The 15,351-nt window shown below is 42.1% G+C and overlaps 1 long non-coding RNA gene across 2 annotated transcripts; it reads left to right on the top strand.

The window, feature by feature from the left end:
- Positions 1-6,621: 6,621 nt before the first annotated feature.
- LOC109221119 lies at positions 6,622-8,894 on the top strand. Of its 2 annotated transcripts, XR_002067201.1 has the most exons (3): positions 6,622-7,441; positions 7,520-7,609; positions 8,737-8,894. It is a non-coding gene; the product is annotated as an uncharacterized LOC109221119 (long non-coding RNA). The 2 variants fall into 2 exon arrangements; XR_002067200.1 differs by having other exon boundaries at positions 6,622-7,609.
- Positions 8,895-15,351: the final 6,457 nt, after the last annotated feature.

Raw genomic sequence — 15,351 nt, forward strand, 5'->3', positions numbered from 1 at the left:
AGCAGCCGCTGAGGAACTACCTCCCGTCTCAGCGACTGGAACCCCCAATTGAGTCGCCGAAGCGACGGTATCATTACGACCTGAGCAACCCGGGGCAACCCCAGTGTTTTTCCGTCCTCAAGGGCAGGCGCCGCAGCCGCACTCCTCTCCGCGTCCGCCGGGGGGGAGTCCAAATTAATTACCACAGGAGGAGCCGGCGCGAACGCGACCCTACGCCTTATCAACGGCCTCTCCTCCTCCCCATCTGATGACGATTCTGCTCTAGGGCGCACGGCCCCCGACGACCCCTCATCTCGAAGCGCGGCCCGTACCGGAGAAGGAACCGCTGAAGATTCAACTGATGCCGCCCTCGGTATTGAGCGCGACACCGGCGCTGCAGTAAGCCGAGCGACTGCACCAGGCCGAAGGAAGGCCAACTGAGGGGCCCTGACGCGGCGTGCCCTCCCTGATCACAGGAAAACAAAGTTGATGAATAGAGTTAAAACAAAGCGGAACAGAAGAAGAAATCAATTTTTTACCTGCCACATGCCTACGGTCATGCCTCTCCCAGAAAGACGCCCATGTGCGTATCCCCACCGTATGGGGGAGTACGGCCTCGACCCACTCACGTATCCAAGACAATGGGGCCGGCGGCGACCTGTCGGCTACAAAAAACGACACGAGTTAACGCTCATGATCACAAATCATAAAGAGGAGAAGAAAAGGGAATTCAACCACTAAAGAACTTACGTGCATGGTTCCAAGCCTCTGGGAACCCAGTAGCATCCGCCACCAGATGCTTGGTCCTGATATAAAAGAAGTGCTCGAAAGGGCGAGGGTCGACCTCGTCATCCAATCTCATGACCAGGCCTCTCGACCCACAAGGGCACGCCTGAATCATGGTGCCACGGACTCTCTGGGGAGCGTAGAGACTAAGCACATGCTGCAGCGTGACCTCCCTACGAGCCAATTCCGTGTACTTGATGAACATTGCCAACAATTTGTAGAGGGAAGGAGCGAGCTGACCCGGGCACACCCCGTAATAACGGCAGAAATCCACCACCAGCATTGGGAGCGGGATCTTGAACCCCAACCTGAAAGGATAGGCGTAAAAAACGCAGTATCCCCTGCGGTCGGTGTGGACCCTCTCCTCGCTTCTAGCGAGAACGATGTCTGCATGGGTGGGAAGGACCCCCTGTTCCCGTAATAAGGCCACCCCAATCTCCCCCATTAAGGGGGCTTCATCCACCGGGTCCTCTCCACCGTCGACAGTGAAATCAATCGCCAGACCTCCGGGCCGAGGAACTACCTCGTCAACCGACGGAACTTCTCCGGTCTCTATCTGTTCTGCACCTCCCATTGCCGGACGTGGCCCTTCAACTACCGGAAAATCTATCGAAAGAGCATCGTGGGAAGAACTGCCTGCCATTGTTGATCTACTAAAGAGAAAGGGATAGAATTCGCTGGGCAAGACAAAGGTTATCACAATCAAAGGAAAGAAAGGAGAAGATGAATTAGCAGAATGAAAAAGTTTCCTCAGAATCTCTCTCAGATGAACAATGAAGATATGAGATGAATGCCTCAACCCACCTTTATAAGCAACATAAATGGCTTTCGCGAAACCCAATAGCCATCATTAACCGCACGACCGACCGTAAAACGGTTCGGTTCTGCCGAAGCATGCGTCGTTATGACAAGCTCAGCGAAGCGGCTTCTCAGCCATCCGCCAACGTCCTGCCGTCAGAATAATCGCAACGGCCTGCGAACGCTGAAAGAATGCGCCGTACGCATTCAAAAATTCTGGACGTGACCAAATACGTACCCGGCGCATACTCATTCTCCACGGCCATCTCCAATATATGAAAGGCGACGGCCATCCCCAATATATGAAAGGCTACGGCCGTCTCTAATATATGAAAGGCTATGGCCATCCCCTTTATATGAAAGGCTACGGTCATCTCTAATGTATGAAAGGCTCTCCCATATATGAAAGGCTACGGCCCTCTCCAACGTGTAAATGGCTAAGGCCACCGCCGTCAAAATCACAATCGATGAAGTCCGCTCATCGAGCTCGGCCGAAACACGACCTCAATAAGCGGAGGGACTAACTGTATGGGTCAGAATCTGATCTCACGGTAATTAACGGAGTTAATCTCGTCTTGAGCTAATCCATAATTAATAAGTGGTATGGCCACTTATTCATAACAGGATTCGACTCTTGTCCGATTTAATCTACGAGGGCACGGCCCAGTCATTCCCCCATGGGGACGGAACCTCAGCGTGGCCACGGCCATTTATTGCCAGCTCACGAAGCTCACAGCTATAAATACCAAGAGAGGGAACCCTAGAAAAGGGGGCTGCTTCTTCACCACTATTGACAAAAGAGAGAGGGAAGAGAAAAATATACCCATCTTATGTGAAGAGAAAATACCATTGTAAGGCTCTGAACCTCTTCATGGAGAGGCAGACCAAACCAATATTGTCAATAAAAGCTGTTAAGATTTCTTCTCCTAACCTTGAGTACTTATTTTCAAGTTCTTCATTTGATCCAACGGATTATTACGGTTTGCTATGATTTTCCCGTGATTCATTTATATTGTTTTATACTCATAAGGTATGTGATAACTTTTGAGCAAACAATAAAATTTTTAACATTAAATTTCATTCATATTGTATCTTTTCAGAACCGCGCAAAGCGCGGGCATATTGACTAGTTTAAGTAATAAAAAGTATGTCTTGGATAGGCGAGAAAAGGATAGCAAAAAAACTACAAACTTGTGTATCTAAAAAGATTGTGCATTTGACTGAAAAATATAATCATATTTGGAGTTCATCAAAAAAAAAATTGAAATGGTATAAAATCCCCAACTCAAAATTTACAATGGGGGAGTTATAAAGCTGATAAATCAAATAGGCAAATATTATACCAACAGGGAGAAAAAGAGAAAACTACTGGAAGCTGCCTACAGAATTTTCTCCTAGCTATGCATGCCAATGATCTTTCGGCTGCTAAATTCTGATTTTCTATCGGCTATGCTACTGTAAAGTTCTGAAAAGTTTTGGATTATAACTGCTGCTGAAACCATAGTGAGCGTGCATATTCCGGCTAATTGAAACACCAATAAATTTTGCAGTATCGATTGCCCATGCAGGTTTCACATATTCAGGGGCGAATCAATAATGTTGAAGTTATCAATTCGGTAGAACCCAATAGCTTTGCCCAAGCCTCATATTTGTGTTAAGAAATTGACTTAATATATAAATAATTTTTTCAGAACTTAATACGCAAAAAAAAGCTATGGATGCAGAACTCATAAACCTAAAATCTCGGATCCGCCTCTGAGTATCATGGCCCCTACCAAACTAGCCTCAGAAAATTGGTCCCGTTACCTACAGACTTTCTTTACTTGACCATGTTATTGTGCACCCCACATTCCAAGCCTTTCTACGAGGTTCATTCCACGGTCGTCCATCCGGTAGTTGATATTTTCAGTCCCTATTGTGCAGATACTAACACCATCCTAGCTATACGAATGATTAAGCGTGGAAACAAAGCTGCTACTCAAGTTCTTGTTCAGTAGATGGATGCAGCTCCAGAGCAGGTAATTATTAACTAACGCGCAATCGCTTTTCATCACTATTTCTTTGGGGACAAGAAATTTTGGAGAGCATGGAATGTAACAAGTGGGATTTGATATGTGCACAAGGAATTTTAAGCTTTGAAGAGTGGTACATGAGGCTTGAGGAGTGAGACTTTAAAAGTCCTTCCCATTTGGTCCCTGTCAAGTAGTTACAGGGTGAGATCAGCAGAACATCTGCTTCTCTCCACTTTTCTAGCTATTATAAGTTGTAAGCCTTCTTCTCTAATGAATTCGAACTTAGAGCCCGTTTGAACATAGGAATTTTTTCACTTTTTTCCGAAAAAAATGAACTTAGAGCATTCTCGGCCTCCGAGCATAGCGGCTCGAACTGCGGCACCAAGCTTTCCCCTTGGAGCAATAAGCTCAACTCCGTGGGAACCTCGACGAAGCGAGATCGCCCCTCTGCGCGCACCACTGAATTGGTGAAGCCTTCCCGGAACATACGGACGTCGTCGGGGTCCAAGTCGGATTCGGACTCGTACTCATCTCCTACAGCATCCCCTCCTCCTTCCGCTACCGGCGAGGTAGAACCACCCGCAATAGCCACCGTAGGAGCACTTGCCTCACCCACATTAGCAGCCGCTGAGGAACTACCTCCCGTCTCAGCGACTGGAACCACCAATTGAGTCGCCGAAGCGACGGTATCATCACGACCTAAGCCAACCGGGGCAACCCCCATTGTTTGTCCGCCCTCAAGGGCAGGCGCCGCCGCCGCACTCCTCTCCGCATCCGCCGGGGGGGAGTCCAAATTAATTACCACAGGAGGAGCCGGCGTGAACACGACCCTACGCCTTATCAACGGCCTCTCCTCCTCCCCATATGATGACGATTCCGCTCTAGGGCGCACAACCCCCGATGGCCCCTCATCCCGAAGTAGGGTCCGTGCTGGAGAAGGAACCGCTGAAGATTCAACTGATGCCGCCCTCGGTATTGAGCGCGACACCGGCGCTGTAGTAAGCCGAGCAATTGCACCAGGCCGACGGAAGGGCAACTGAGGGGCCCTGACGCGGCGTGCCCTCCCTGATCACAGGAAAACAAAGTTGATGAATAGAGTAGAAACAAAGCGGAACAGAAGAAGAAATCAATTTTTACCTGCCACAGGCCTACGACCATGCCTCTCCCAAAAAGACGCCCATGTGCGTATCCCCACTGTATGGGGGAGTACGGCCTCGACCCACTCACGTATCCAAGACAATGGGGCCGTCGGCGACCTGTCGGCTACAAAAAACGACACGAGTTAACGCTCATGATCACAGATCATAAAGAGGGGAAGAAAAGGGAATTCAACCACTAAAGAACTTACGTGCATGGTTCCAAGCCTCTGGCAACCCAGTAGCATCCGCCACCAGATGCCTGGTCCTGATATAAAAGAAGTGCTCGAAAGGGCGAGGGTCGACCTCGTCATCTAATCTCATGACCAGGCCCCTCGACCCACGAGGGCACGCCTGAATCATGGTGCCACGGACTCTCTGGGGAAGGAGTGAGCTGACCCGGGCACACCCCGTAATAACGGCAGAAATCCACCACCAGCATTGGGAGCGGGATCTTGAACCCCAACCTGAAAGGATAGGCGTAAAAAACGCAGTATCCCCTGCGGTCGGTGTGGACCCTCTCCTCGCTTCTAGCGAGAACGATGTCTGCATGAGTGGGAATGACCCCCTGTTCCCGTAATCGGGCCATCCCAATCTCCCCCATTAGCGGGGCTTCATCCACCGGGTCCTCTCCACCGTCGACAGTGAAATCAATCGCCAGACCTCCGGGCCGAGGAACTACCTCGTCAACCGACGGAACTTCTCCGGTCTCTATCTGTTCTGCACCTCCCATTGCCGGAGGTGGCCCTTCAACTATCGGAAAGTCTATCGGAAGAGCATCGTGGGAAGAACTGCCTGCCATTGTTGATCTACTAAAGAGAAAGGGATAGAATTCGGTGGGCAAGACAAAGGTTATCACAATCAAAGGAAAGAAAGGAGAAGATGAATTAGCAGAACGAAAAAGTTTCCTCAGAATCTCTCTCAGATGAACAATGAAGATATGAGAAATGAATGCCTCAACCCACCTTTATAGGCAACTTAAATGGCTTTCGCGAAACCCAATAGCCATCATTAACTGCACGACCAACCGTAAAACGGTTCGGTTCTGCCGAAGCATGCGTCATTATGACAAGATCCGCGAAGCGGCTTCTCAGCCATCCGCCAACGTCCCGCCGTCAGAATAATCGCAACGGCCTGCGAACGCTGAAAGAATGCGCCGTACGACTTCAAAATTCTGGACGTGACCAAATACGTACCCGGCGCATACTCATTCTCCACGGTCATCGCCATTATATGAAAGGCTACGGCCATCTCTAATGTATGAAAGGCTCTCCAATATATGAAAGGCTACGACCATCTCCAACGTGTAAACGGCTAAGGCCACCGCCGTCAATAAGTCGACCCCCTTATTTGAGTTTTTTTTTTTTCCAAAATCACAATCGATTAAGTCCGCTCATCGAGCTCGCCCGAAACACGACCTCAATAAGCGGAGGGACTAACTGTATGGGTCAGAATCCGATCTCACGGTAATTAACGGAGTTAATCTCGTATTGAGCTAATCCATAATTAATAAGTGGTATGACCACTTATTCATAACAGGATTCGACTCTTGTCCGATTTAATCTACGAGGGCACGGCCCAGTCATTCCCCCATGGGGACGGAACCTCAGCGTGGCCACGGCCATTTATTGCCAGCTCACGAAGCTCACATCTATAAATACTAAGAGTGGAAGCCCTAGAAGGGGGGCTGCTTCTTCACCACTATTGACAAAAGAGAGAGAAGAGAAAAATATACCCATCTTATGGGAAGAGAAAACACCATTGTAAGGCTCTGAACCTCTTCATGGAGAGGCAGACCAAACCAATATTATCAATAAAAGCTGTTAAGATTTCTTCTCCTAACCTTGAGTACTTATTTTCATGTTCTTCGCTTGGTCCAATGGATTATTACGATTTGCTATGATTTTCCCGTAACTTATTTGTATTGTTTTGCACTCATAAAGCACATGATAACTTTTGAGCAAACAATTTCTAATGGTAAAATAGACAATTTCTTTTAGGTATTTAAATTCATGTCAACTTCTCCTATATAAGTCATGAATCATTTTCTATGTGTAGAAAAAACAAGACTCGGATGCTAAAAGTAAACTAAAAATATGGAACCAATACACCTCTTTTGCAAGCTTATATTCCACTATTGTTAATTCTAGCACTAGTATTGAACTGTGAAGTAGGTGAAACTGTGATTTGTTATGGACAAAATGGTCATGAAGGGACATATGTTTGCTCTATCATATTTTATTTGTTGCTCTAAGATTATATGTCAATTCATAAAATGCTTCTCAATTGTTTTCAAAATTTTTGAGCTGAAAGTAACTTTTTGCTTTTGCTTTAACATAGGAATGATATATCTGATTTGTGAAAATTAATATGGGGCTAGGCCAAGCAGTAGCATATCAAGAGTACTAGAGAACTGTTAGTTATAAAGACAGCCCTTCTGGAGCAAGGGATCTCTAACTCTGGAATCTCTTTGCTCATTTTAAATTTTGAACCTCAAATAACTCTTTCGATTAAGTGTGTTCGAAGTGGAATAAAGTACATGTGCCAGACTATCCAAAACTTTTGTTTTTCAATTTAGTTAGAGACACATAATTTGGTTATTTAGTGTCTGACATCATCTATACAGTTGATAAATATCCATACTTGTGTCCTTGTTCATAACTGAATCGTTCACACTCTGCAGTATATACGTGTGATTCTGTGAGGGATAGAATTGCCTTCAATTGACAGGTACTAGATGGACTCTATAGTTTTGCAGTAGGTATTGGACGTCATCTCATTAACGCATTACTATTTCTTGCTTGACAGATTAGCTTTGGTAATATTATCAAAAAAGCAAGTCCCTCGGCCATCCATCCTTGAAACAATGTCCTTTGAGGCACAAGACTTGATTGACAGGTTAGTTAATACTATTTTAAATATTATATATGATCCAGCCTCTCAGAATCAATTTCACTGGTAATTTAGCGTTCTTTAAAAGGATTATAAAATGATTATGTCCAAATTACTTTGTAAGATTTTTTCATAGACTAGTTTGGTGGTTCGTAATCTTTTGGAGCATGCTTGGTGTGGATTTGCTTGTAATACAGAAGTTATGGGGTCAAAAACCTGTGATATTATCAGTTGCTTCAAGATAATTTCATTTGAATTGCTTTTATTTATTTGCACAACTATTCAACAAAAAAGTCTAAATTTAATTCTATGAGTCCTGCAAAATCTCAATTAACATGACTGAAGCGACCTATATAGCTGAAAATACGGTGATATTCTTATATAAATGTCAGAGATGATTTTGATGTGGCAAAATAGCTGTATAATTCTGCTATATTTTGCTTCAGGTCTTTGTATTTTTATCGTTATTTTTGGCTTTCATTTACTGGTGTATTTCCTTAGTTCAGATGTTTATTGCTGTAAATTCCTATCTCCATTGCACCAACTTTTTAAGTTTTCATTGCTCCATGTTATAGTCGTTATTAAGGAGCTTCATTTTTGAGCTTTGGTTGCAACCTTGGTCCTCCTTTAGATGTACTTTGTGACTGATTTAGACATTCACATCTTTATTTTGCTATAATAAAGTCTACTCTATAGAACCAGGTTTAGCTCCCATTTGGAAACATCCCTAGCACATTAGTTTCTCCTTCATTTCTGATTTGAAACTCCTTGCCCACCTTAGTTGGGGTTATTCTGAATTCCAGTTCAAGCTAATTTCATACTTTATTATTTGAATTTGCATGTTTAAAGTGGTCTATCGAATTGATGTTTCTGATAAAATTTAATTCTTTAATAACTTAAGGCACTTTCAGTTCAAGAGAAGTGAAAGATACTGAGTGAGTGCTTTGTGGTTATTGGATTCTGTTTTGTTCTAATAAGCTAATAAAGCATATGTTATGATCAATTTAAATACTTTTGTAGTGTCTGTGAAGTTGACTGGTAATATGTAGATATAATACACACTAGAAATATATATGTAGAGAATAAATTCTTTTGTGAAATGTTTCTGAATATTAATTTATTTTCTTTTGTAGGTGCGCAAATGAATAAAAGGGTAGACGAATCCAGTGAAGACCTTCTACAGTATTGGTTGATTGTTGCTAGGAATCTTTTATTTTTGAACATTTTACAGACTTATGTATGCTAACTCTTGAATTCTCAAAGTATATTATATATTTTGCCTTTACGGATATCACTACTTGAATATTTCATATTATAATTCTGTTTATGAATAGTTTTCCGTAATTTATAAAACTGATATAGGTAAATAGTTATTTGTAAACGTTGCAATAGTCTAAACAAACCAGTATAATAGGTTGAATAAACCATTGCAATAGGCCTTGTCAAACTGTTGCATAGATGGGAACAATCGTTGCAATAGCCTCAAATGTCGATACAAAGCAGATGTTGTAACGATTTGTACCCGTTCCATTAGAGTAAAATGACCGTTGCAGTAGCCCTATTTATTGCAACGTTCCCTATTTATTGCAACGGAACGTTGCAATAGATATGTTATTGTAACGGTTTCGAAACCGTTACCCGTTGGCATATATCTATTGCAACGCGAGCTGATGCAACGGGCCCCTAAACCGTTGCGATAGATTTATTGCAACGGTTTCCTATCTACTGCAACGATTTTGACAGCGTTGCCATACGCCTATTTTCTAGTAGTGATTAAGGTGATTTAATAACTCATTTTGACCTAAAAGAAAAAGTAACACCATTTTTTCAAAATTTTCATTTCCAAACAAAAACCCGGCTTTGCAGATATGACCTTTTAGCACTACGGGGAAGAAGATTTTAAGGCTGTGCCCGTTAACCGTAAAAAATGACCTAAGGTGGTTGTTCTTGCAAAAACAGCCTTCCGGTGCCCTTTTGGGGACATTCGGCTTATTTTAAGCAAGAATGACATCACCCGACTTATTTGTGACAAAAATTAAAATTTTGTTGTTTTTGGGCTATTTTTGCAAAAAGGGAAGTTGGACCCGATGGGGGTTGTCTACGTATCCCACATCCGGTGAGAATCAAACTGGCGTAGTTCGGGCAGATCTGACAAAACCAACTATTTTTTGAAAACAAGGCCTTTCTTTTCCTTTTTTTTTCCGGCACAGTTTCAGAATTTTCTAAATACCTACCTCTCAATCTTTTTTTTTCTTTTCCTTGTTTTTCTGATTTTTCTTTCCCTATTCTAGAAGCCGGTCAACATGCAAGCCGAAACAAATAAATGCACAAGTAGCAAGTAGGATGCATCAGGATGGTCTTTTCATTTCAGGTACAGCTGTCCTAGACATACCCAACCCCTGTGTTGAGTCTCCTAAGTCAAATGCACGTGATGCAAACAAACGTTCCTACTAGGGATCCGGCATGAGGCTTTGTTATACTAGGTTTAAAACCTGGGTTTATTGTTCTAGACCTGGCTTACCCGAGCGGACAACTCGAGCCGAGGGGGGACAGCGTACCAGGAATACAGAAGCTTCGCCGGCTTAGCAACTTGTCTGAACCTCGTTCTAAAATGGAATAAGACTCTAGACAGAAGAGAAGTCACACGAAGTGAACCCTTCTCCATGATGTAGAAGACTCAAAGAGAGGAAGGGTTTCGTAGCAGTTTATATGTACAATTCACCAAATATCAAAGCGGTAAAGCATTTAGTACATTAGGATGAATCATGTAGGAAAATCAGATAAAGCCAAATATAACAGCTATTCTAAGCTCGAATTCTTAAACCCTGAACTAGAAGTTCTAGGTTTGGTCCCCAGCGGAGTCGCCAGAGCTGTCACACCTCCTTTTTTACACACCCCGAAAGGTAGTATATAGGGAGTTTTTCCAATTCAAGTGACATTATTCGAAATGAGATTATTTATTCAATTTTATTCAGAGTCGCCACTTGGGATGGTTTGTTTTCTGGTGTCCTAAGTCACCGGTTTATTTTAAATCCCAAATCGAGGAAAATTTGACTTTCCTTTTGAAGTCTGCGAACTAGAAATTCCGAATAAGGAATTCTGTTAAACCGGGGGAATGTGTTAGGCACCCCCGGATTCCGTGATTCTAGCACGGTCGCTTAAACTATTATAATTGGTCTATTATCTGATTTTAATACATGTTTTAGCCTATGGTATAATTTTAAATTATTAACCGCCTTTAATTTTTTTGAGGAAGATTTCAACGTCACCTAAAATACGTCTTTGGACCGCGCCACATGAAATGCACCCGCAGTCCGAGACACATTTTATTTAACGTTGTTAAGATTTGGATTTGGGTCACATGAAATGCACACCCGAATTTAGGAAGGTAATGTTATTAAAATAACGCGCCTAAAGCAACTACGCGTTGTTAACTTTGCGAGGGCCAAGCAGTTAAATGAGGGCCACGCATTTGAGGTTTTGTTTGGCGAGGCGCACCTTAATTCCATTTTAAAAGGATATTCAAACTAAAATTTGGAGGGCCATAACTAACTGTTTTATCTAATATGGCTGCCTCAATCTACTTGATAATCTAATTAATCAAAGCTAAAGAAGATTGAATTCTGTTGTATTACACACATATATGAACTAATTAAAAGGAATTGCTCTTAGAAGAGGGGAAAGGGCCAATTATTCAAGGGAAATAGTTTTGGGGCAACAACAACCTTCAAATGGATAGATTTAAAAGGCTTGCCCGGACATGATGGGTCTAGCAGGTTTTTGTTTTCAGGCAGCGTCACGTCCCAGGCCTCAAGATTGGCCCGCATCTTTGAGAAACAAAGAGGACAAGAGAACGAGACCCAAGTTCAAGTCTCCAAGTGCGCATTCCGTATTGAAAAATCAAGAGGGATATCAACATCAAACCCAGCAATGCAAGTTACACGTTCCCACAAATTTGAAACTATTCAAGCTAAATTAATGAGCATTTGCATGGACCTCAAACTTCAATTACATACCCTTTTTCATGCATACAACAACATAAACAAACTTTAAGGATTTTCAAGTGGACAGTTTAACATTAAAATTAACCTATACATGCCTACAACTATGCCAAAGTAATTTCTGTACATGGCTGGACCATTAAGGTCATTAGCCAAGCCATTTCAATCAAGTGACTGTAAATTAACGAATGACCTTAAAACCATCAATAATTTTTTACAAAGCACAGCAACACATAATCTCCAAACACTATATTTCAGACCATGGAAGAACAGATTTGCTAAACTATTTCCTAATCAGATGATCCATTTAACAGTCCATACAGCCTGAGTTATTACACTTAAACAGATTCGAATCCAAATAACAATGACATACGACATCAAATATGAAAATGAATAATTAGAGTCCATTGTTTACTTATCAATACAGATGCAAAATACCACATCAAGTCACTTTCACACACCCAATTTCAAAGGAAAAGACCCTAACTAACATCTATAACTTGAAGTCCAATTATGGAACATAGAAATAGTAAAAGGAAAAGGGGAAATCAGCTTCAAGTGGAGTCTTCATTTAACAAATCTTCCAACCTTTTACATGCTTGACAATCAGGCCTCAATCAGGAGCTAAAGAAGTACCTGGGAAAGCAAAATAGGAGGAAAAGGAAGGGCTCAACAAAGTAGAACAGGATCAACAGGTACAACAGTAGAAATTAGCACCAAAACAACCTGTAAAACAGCTCCAAACCCAGAATGACAGATAGCAGCTCAGGATATAAGATTCAAACCAAACAAACAGCCTAACAAAGCTTTAAATCTAAACTTCGACAACCAAGTTCAAGCCATTTCTTCACTCGGATGAATTCAAATAGTTTCAGAAGTTGAAAAGGGATCAAAAATCACTGAAAATTTAATGAAACAGTAGCTTATTCTTTAATTCACAACCGTCTCTCTTTTTGCTGGATTTTTTAGCTCTTCAAAATCTGCATTGAGCCTCAAGTAACTATGCCTTTATAGGCAAGTTACTAGGGCAGCCTTAAGGGTTCAGTTATTTCTTTTTAGTCCTTCTCGAATTTTCCTTTTTGCTACTTAGTCCTTCATTTTTTTGACTTGCTAACCAAGTAAGGCTATTTTTCCAGCTTCTGAGAAGCTTCCTAGGTAGTTACTGAGAGATTCCTTAGGTGAATTACCCCAATTACCCTTAGTTTCCCCTAAATTTTACCTTCAACAGATCATATGGGTATGGGTCAATTTGACCCAATGACCCAGCCCCAAACTTGGCCAACGGACAGGCTTCTAAAATTAAGCCTTCATTTAATGGGTTGGTACTGACAAAACTCCAAGCCCAATCCAAAACAAACTTAAAGAGAAGGCAGCCCAAATCAAAATTGAGACATCACAATTATTCAATCCTTCTTTTCTTTCTCTTTTTTTTTTAATAAAACACTTTTAAAAGAGTGAAAAATGTAAATTAAGACTAAATTAATGCCGAGCGATTCTGACTTAGGCTAACGAAAAGGAGGAAGAGTTCATGGCTAACAATTGAGCTTAAGGTGAGAAAGAAAAGGAATAAGAGAGTACCATTGGAGCCCAGATAAACTTCGAAGTCCTCAAGAACAAAGACGACTCCGACTCGAACTTGAACTCCGGTGAATCCAAAGCTTGACCAAACGGTGAGAATTGTGACACGAATATTAGCCGAACTTTCGTTCGTAGCTAATAATTCATGCAACAATCCCCACCATGAGCCAAAAGAAGTGAAACAGAGGCTCGAAGAAATTGGAACACTCGAAGGCTATTCTCCCGAAATTCGACCAAATCCATGAGAGAAAGCTTCGGATATTCAAAAAGACTCCCTTGTTGGAAAACTGAGGAATTCATATAGGTTTTGATATGAATTGAGGGTTTAAACCGAAAATTTGGGCAAAAATGGAAAAAGTTCGGAATTTTATTTTCTGGATCTGAAATTCAGCAAAATCGGGTGGTCTTTTGGTGAAATTAACAGTGGGACAAGGACGAGGAGGTGATGTAGGTCGTAGGGTCAAGATTTGGCGGGATTTGGAGGTGCTCCGCTGCCGTAAGGCGATTTTCGGGCGGCGGAGCTGCTGTGGAGGCAGACGGCGATTTGAGAGGAAAAGGGGATTAGGTTATGGCTTAATTAAATGAGAGACTGGGGCCAACTTGGTCGTTTAATGATGGGGGAATACCGAAACGACGTAGTTTGGCATTGATACTACGTCGTTTTGGCTAAAACGAAACGGATGGGATGGGCTTGGACCATTTCTGGACGGGTTGGGGCGTTTAATTAATTGGGATGGGGAAATAATCCATGGACTGGCCCAAATTTATTTTCATTTTAAGTCCCTTTCCTTTCATTCCTTTTTCACAATTTTTTTCTTTTTTTTTCCAAATTTAAAATAAAATAAAAATCTAAATTAATTCCTAGACCCTAATTGACCTAAATACACTAATTAACCCTAAATGATAATTATCAAAAATTAAGGAACCAACCAATTAAAAGGAAAACTACTCCAAATTGAAGTTTAGAATAAAAATGCAAATTAAACTATTTTTTTGTGATTTTTTTTTGTATAAAAATGATTTAATCACTTAATCAATCCTACAATGCTAAATTAAATCCTAAATACAAATGCACATATTTTTTGTATTTTTTTTATGAATTATACAAATTAAAATGCACACAAAAATGCAAATAAACACAAAATCATGCAATAATTCCTAAAAAATCAAATAATTAAAGGAAAAATCCTAATTTTAGGAACTCTGAAGGAGTAATTTATGCGAGGCAAAAATCACGTGCTCACAATGGGGACCCCCGATATGGAAGGAGCCTACGAGGGGACGACCTCTTCCATGGGTATTTTACCGGGGTCGAAGATGCTGCCGACATGATTGAAGCATCGAGTCTCTTCGACGAGGCTCAACAAGCCTTGAGTCGAGTAAGTCCCAATTCCCCTCGTTGACATCACTCTTTTATTTGTTTCTTCTTTTCTTATCTAATGTCCCTTCTTTTTTTTTCCACATAGGCTTTGGCACTTTATAAGGAGGCGTTTTCCAAATCTCGAATAGAGCTGAGCCGATGTGAGGCTGATCTTCAAAGGCTAATGGAGGAGAGAAATTCCCTCAAACTTCTCTATTTGCAAAAATAATAAGAGACCAATGGCCTCCGAGATGAATTAGCCACGGCTCATAAAGAGCAGACCGACCTGATTGAGCAGGTAATGAAAATCTTAGAAGCTCAATGTATCAGTTCGGGGATGATGACTAATACTTCGATCTTACATGTTCAACAAAAGTCTAGAAAGATCGAACAGCTCCATGAGAAAGTTAACATTATGAGGGCGGAGACCTTGGGGTGGAAACAAAACATGGACCGCATTGCCTCAGTAAAAGATGCTGCTCGAGCCCAACTGTCATTGGCCGAAAGTCAGGAAAGCTCAGATCAAGCCAAGAAAATAGAGGAGCTCGAGGCTCGATTGGCCGCCGAACTTGCAAAGGTTAAATTTAAGGTAGAAAAAGCAAAGGCTGAAGCGGAGGCGATCGTGACCGTCTACCGATCTAATACTGATTCTGCTGAAGCCCAAGCAAGAGAATCCATCGAGACCTCTCAAAATCGAGCTTTTTAGATCGTCGAGCTCGCCAAGTGCCAATCTCGGAGGGAAACTCTCGAGGAGATCCATGCTCAAGGTTTCGATCTTACTGACGATATAAGGAAAGCCAAAGAGCATG

Source organism: Nicotiana attenuata, unplaced genomic scaffold, assembly GCF_001879085.1.
Source record: "Nicotiana attenuata strain UT unplaced genomic scaffold, NIATTr2, whole genome shotgun sequence".
NCBI lineage: Eukaryota > Viridiplantae > Streptophyta > Magnoliopsida > Solanales > Solanaceae > Nicotiana > Nicotiana attenuata.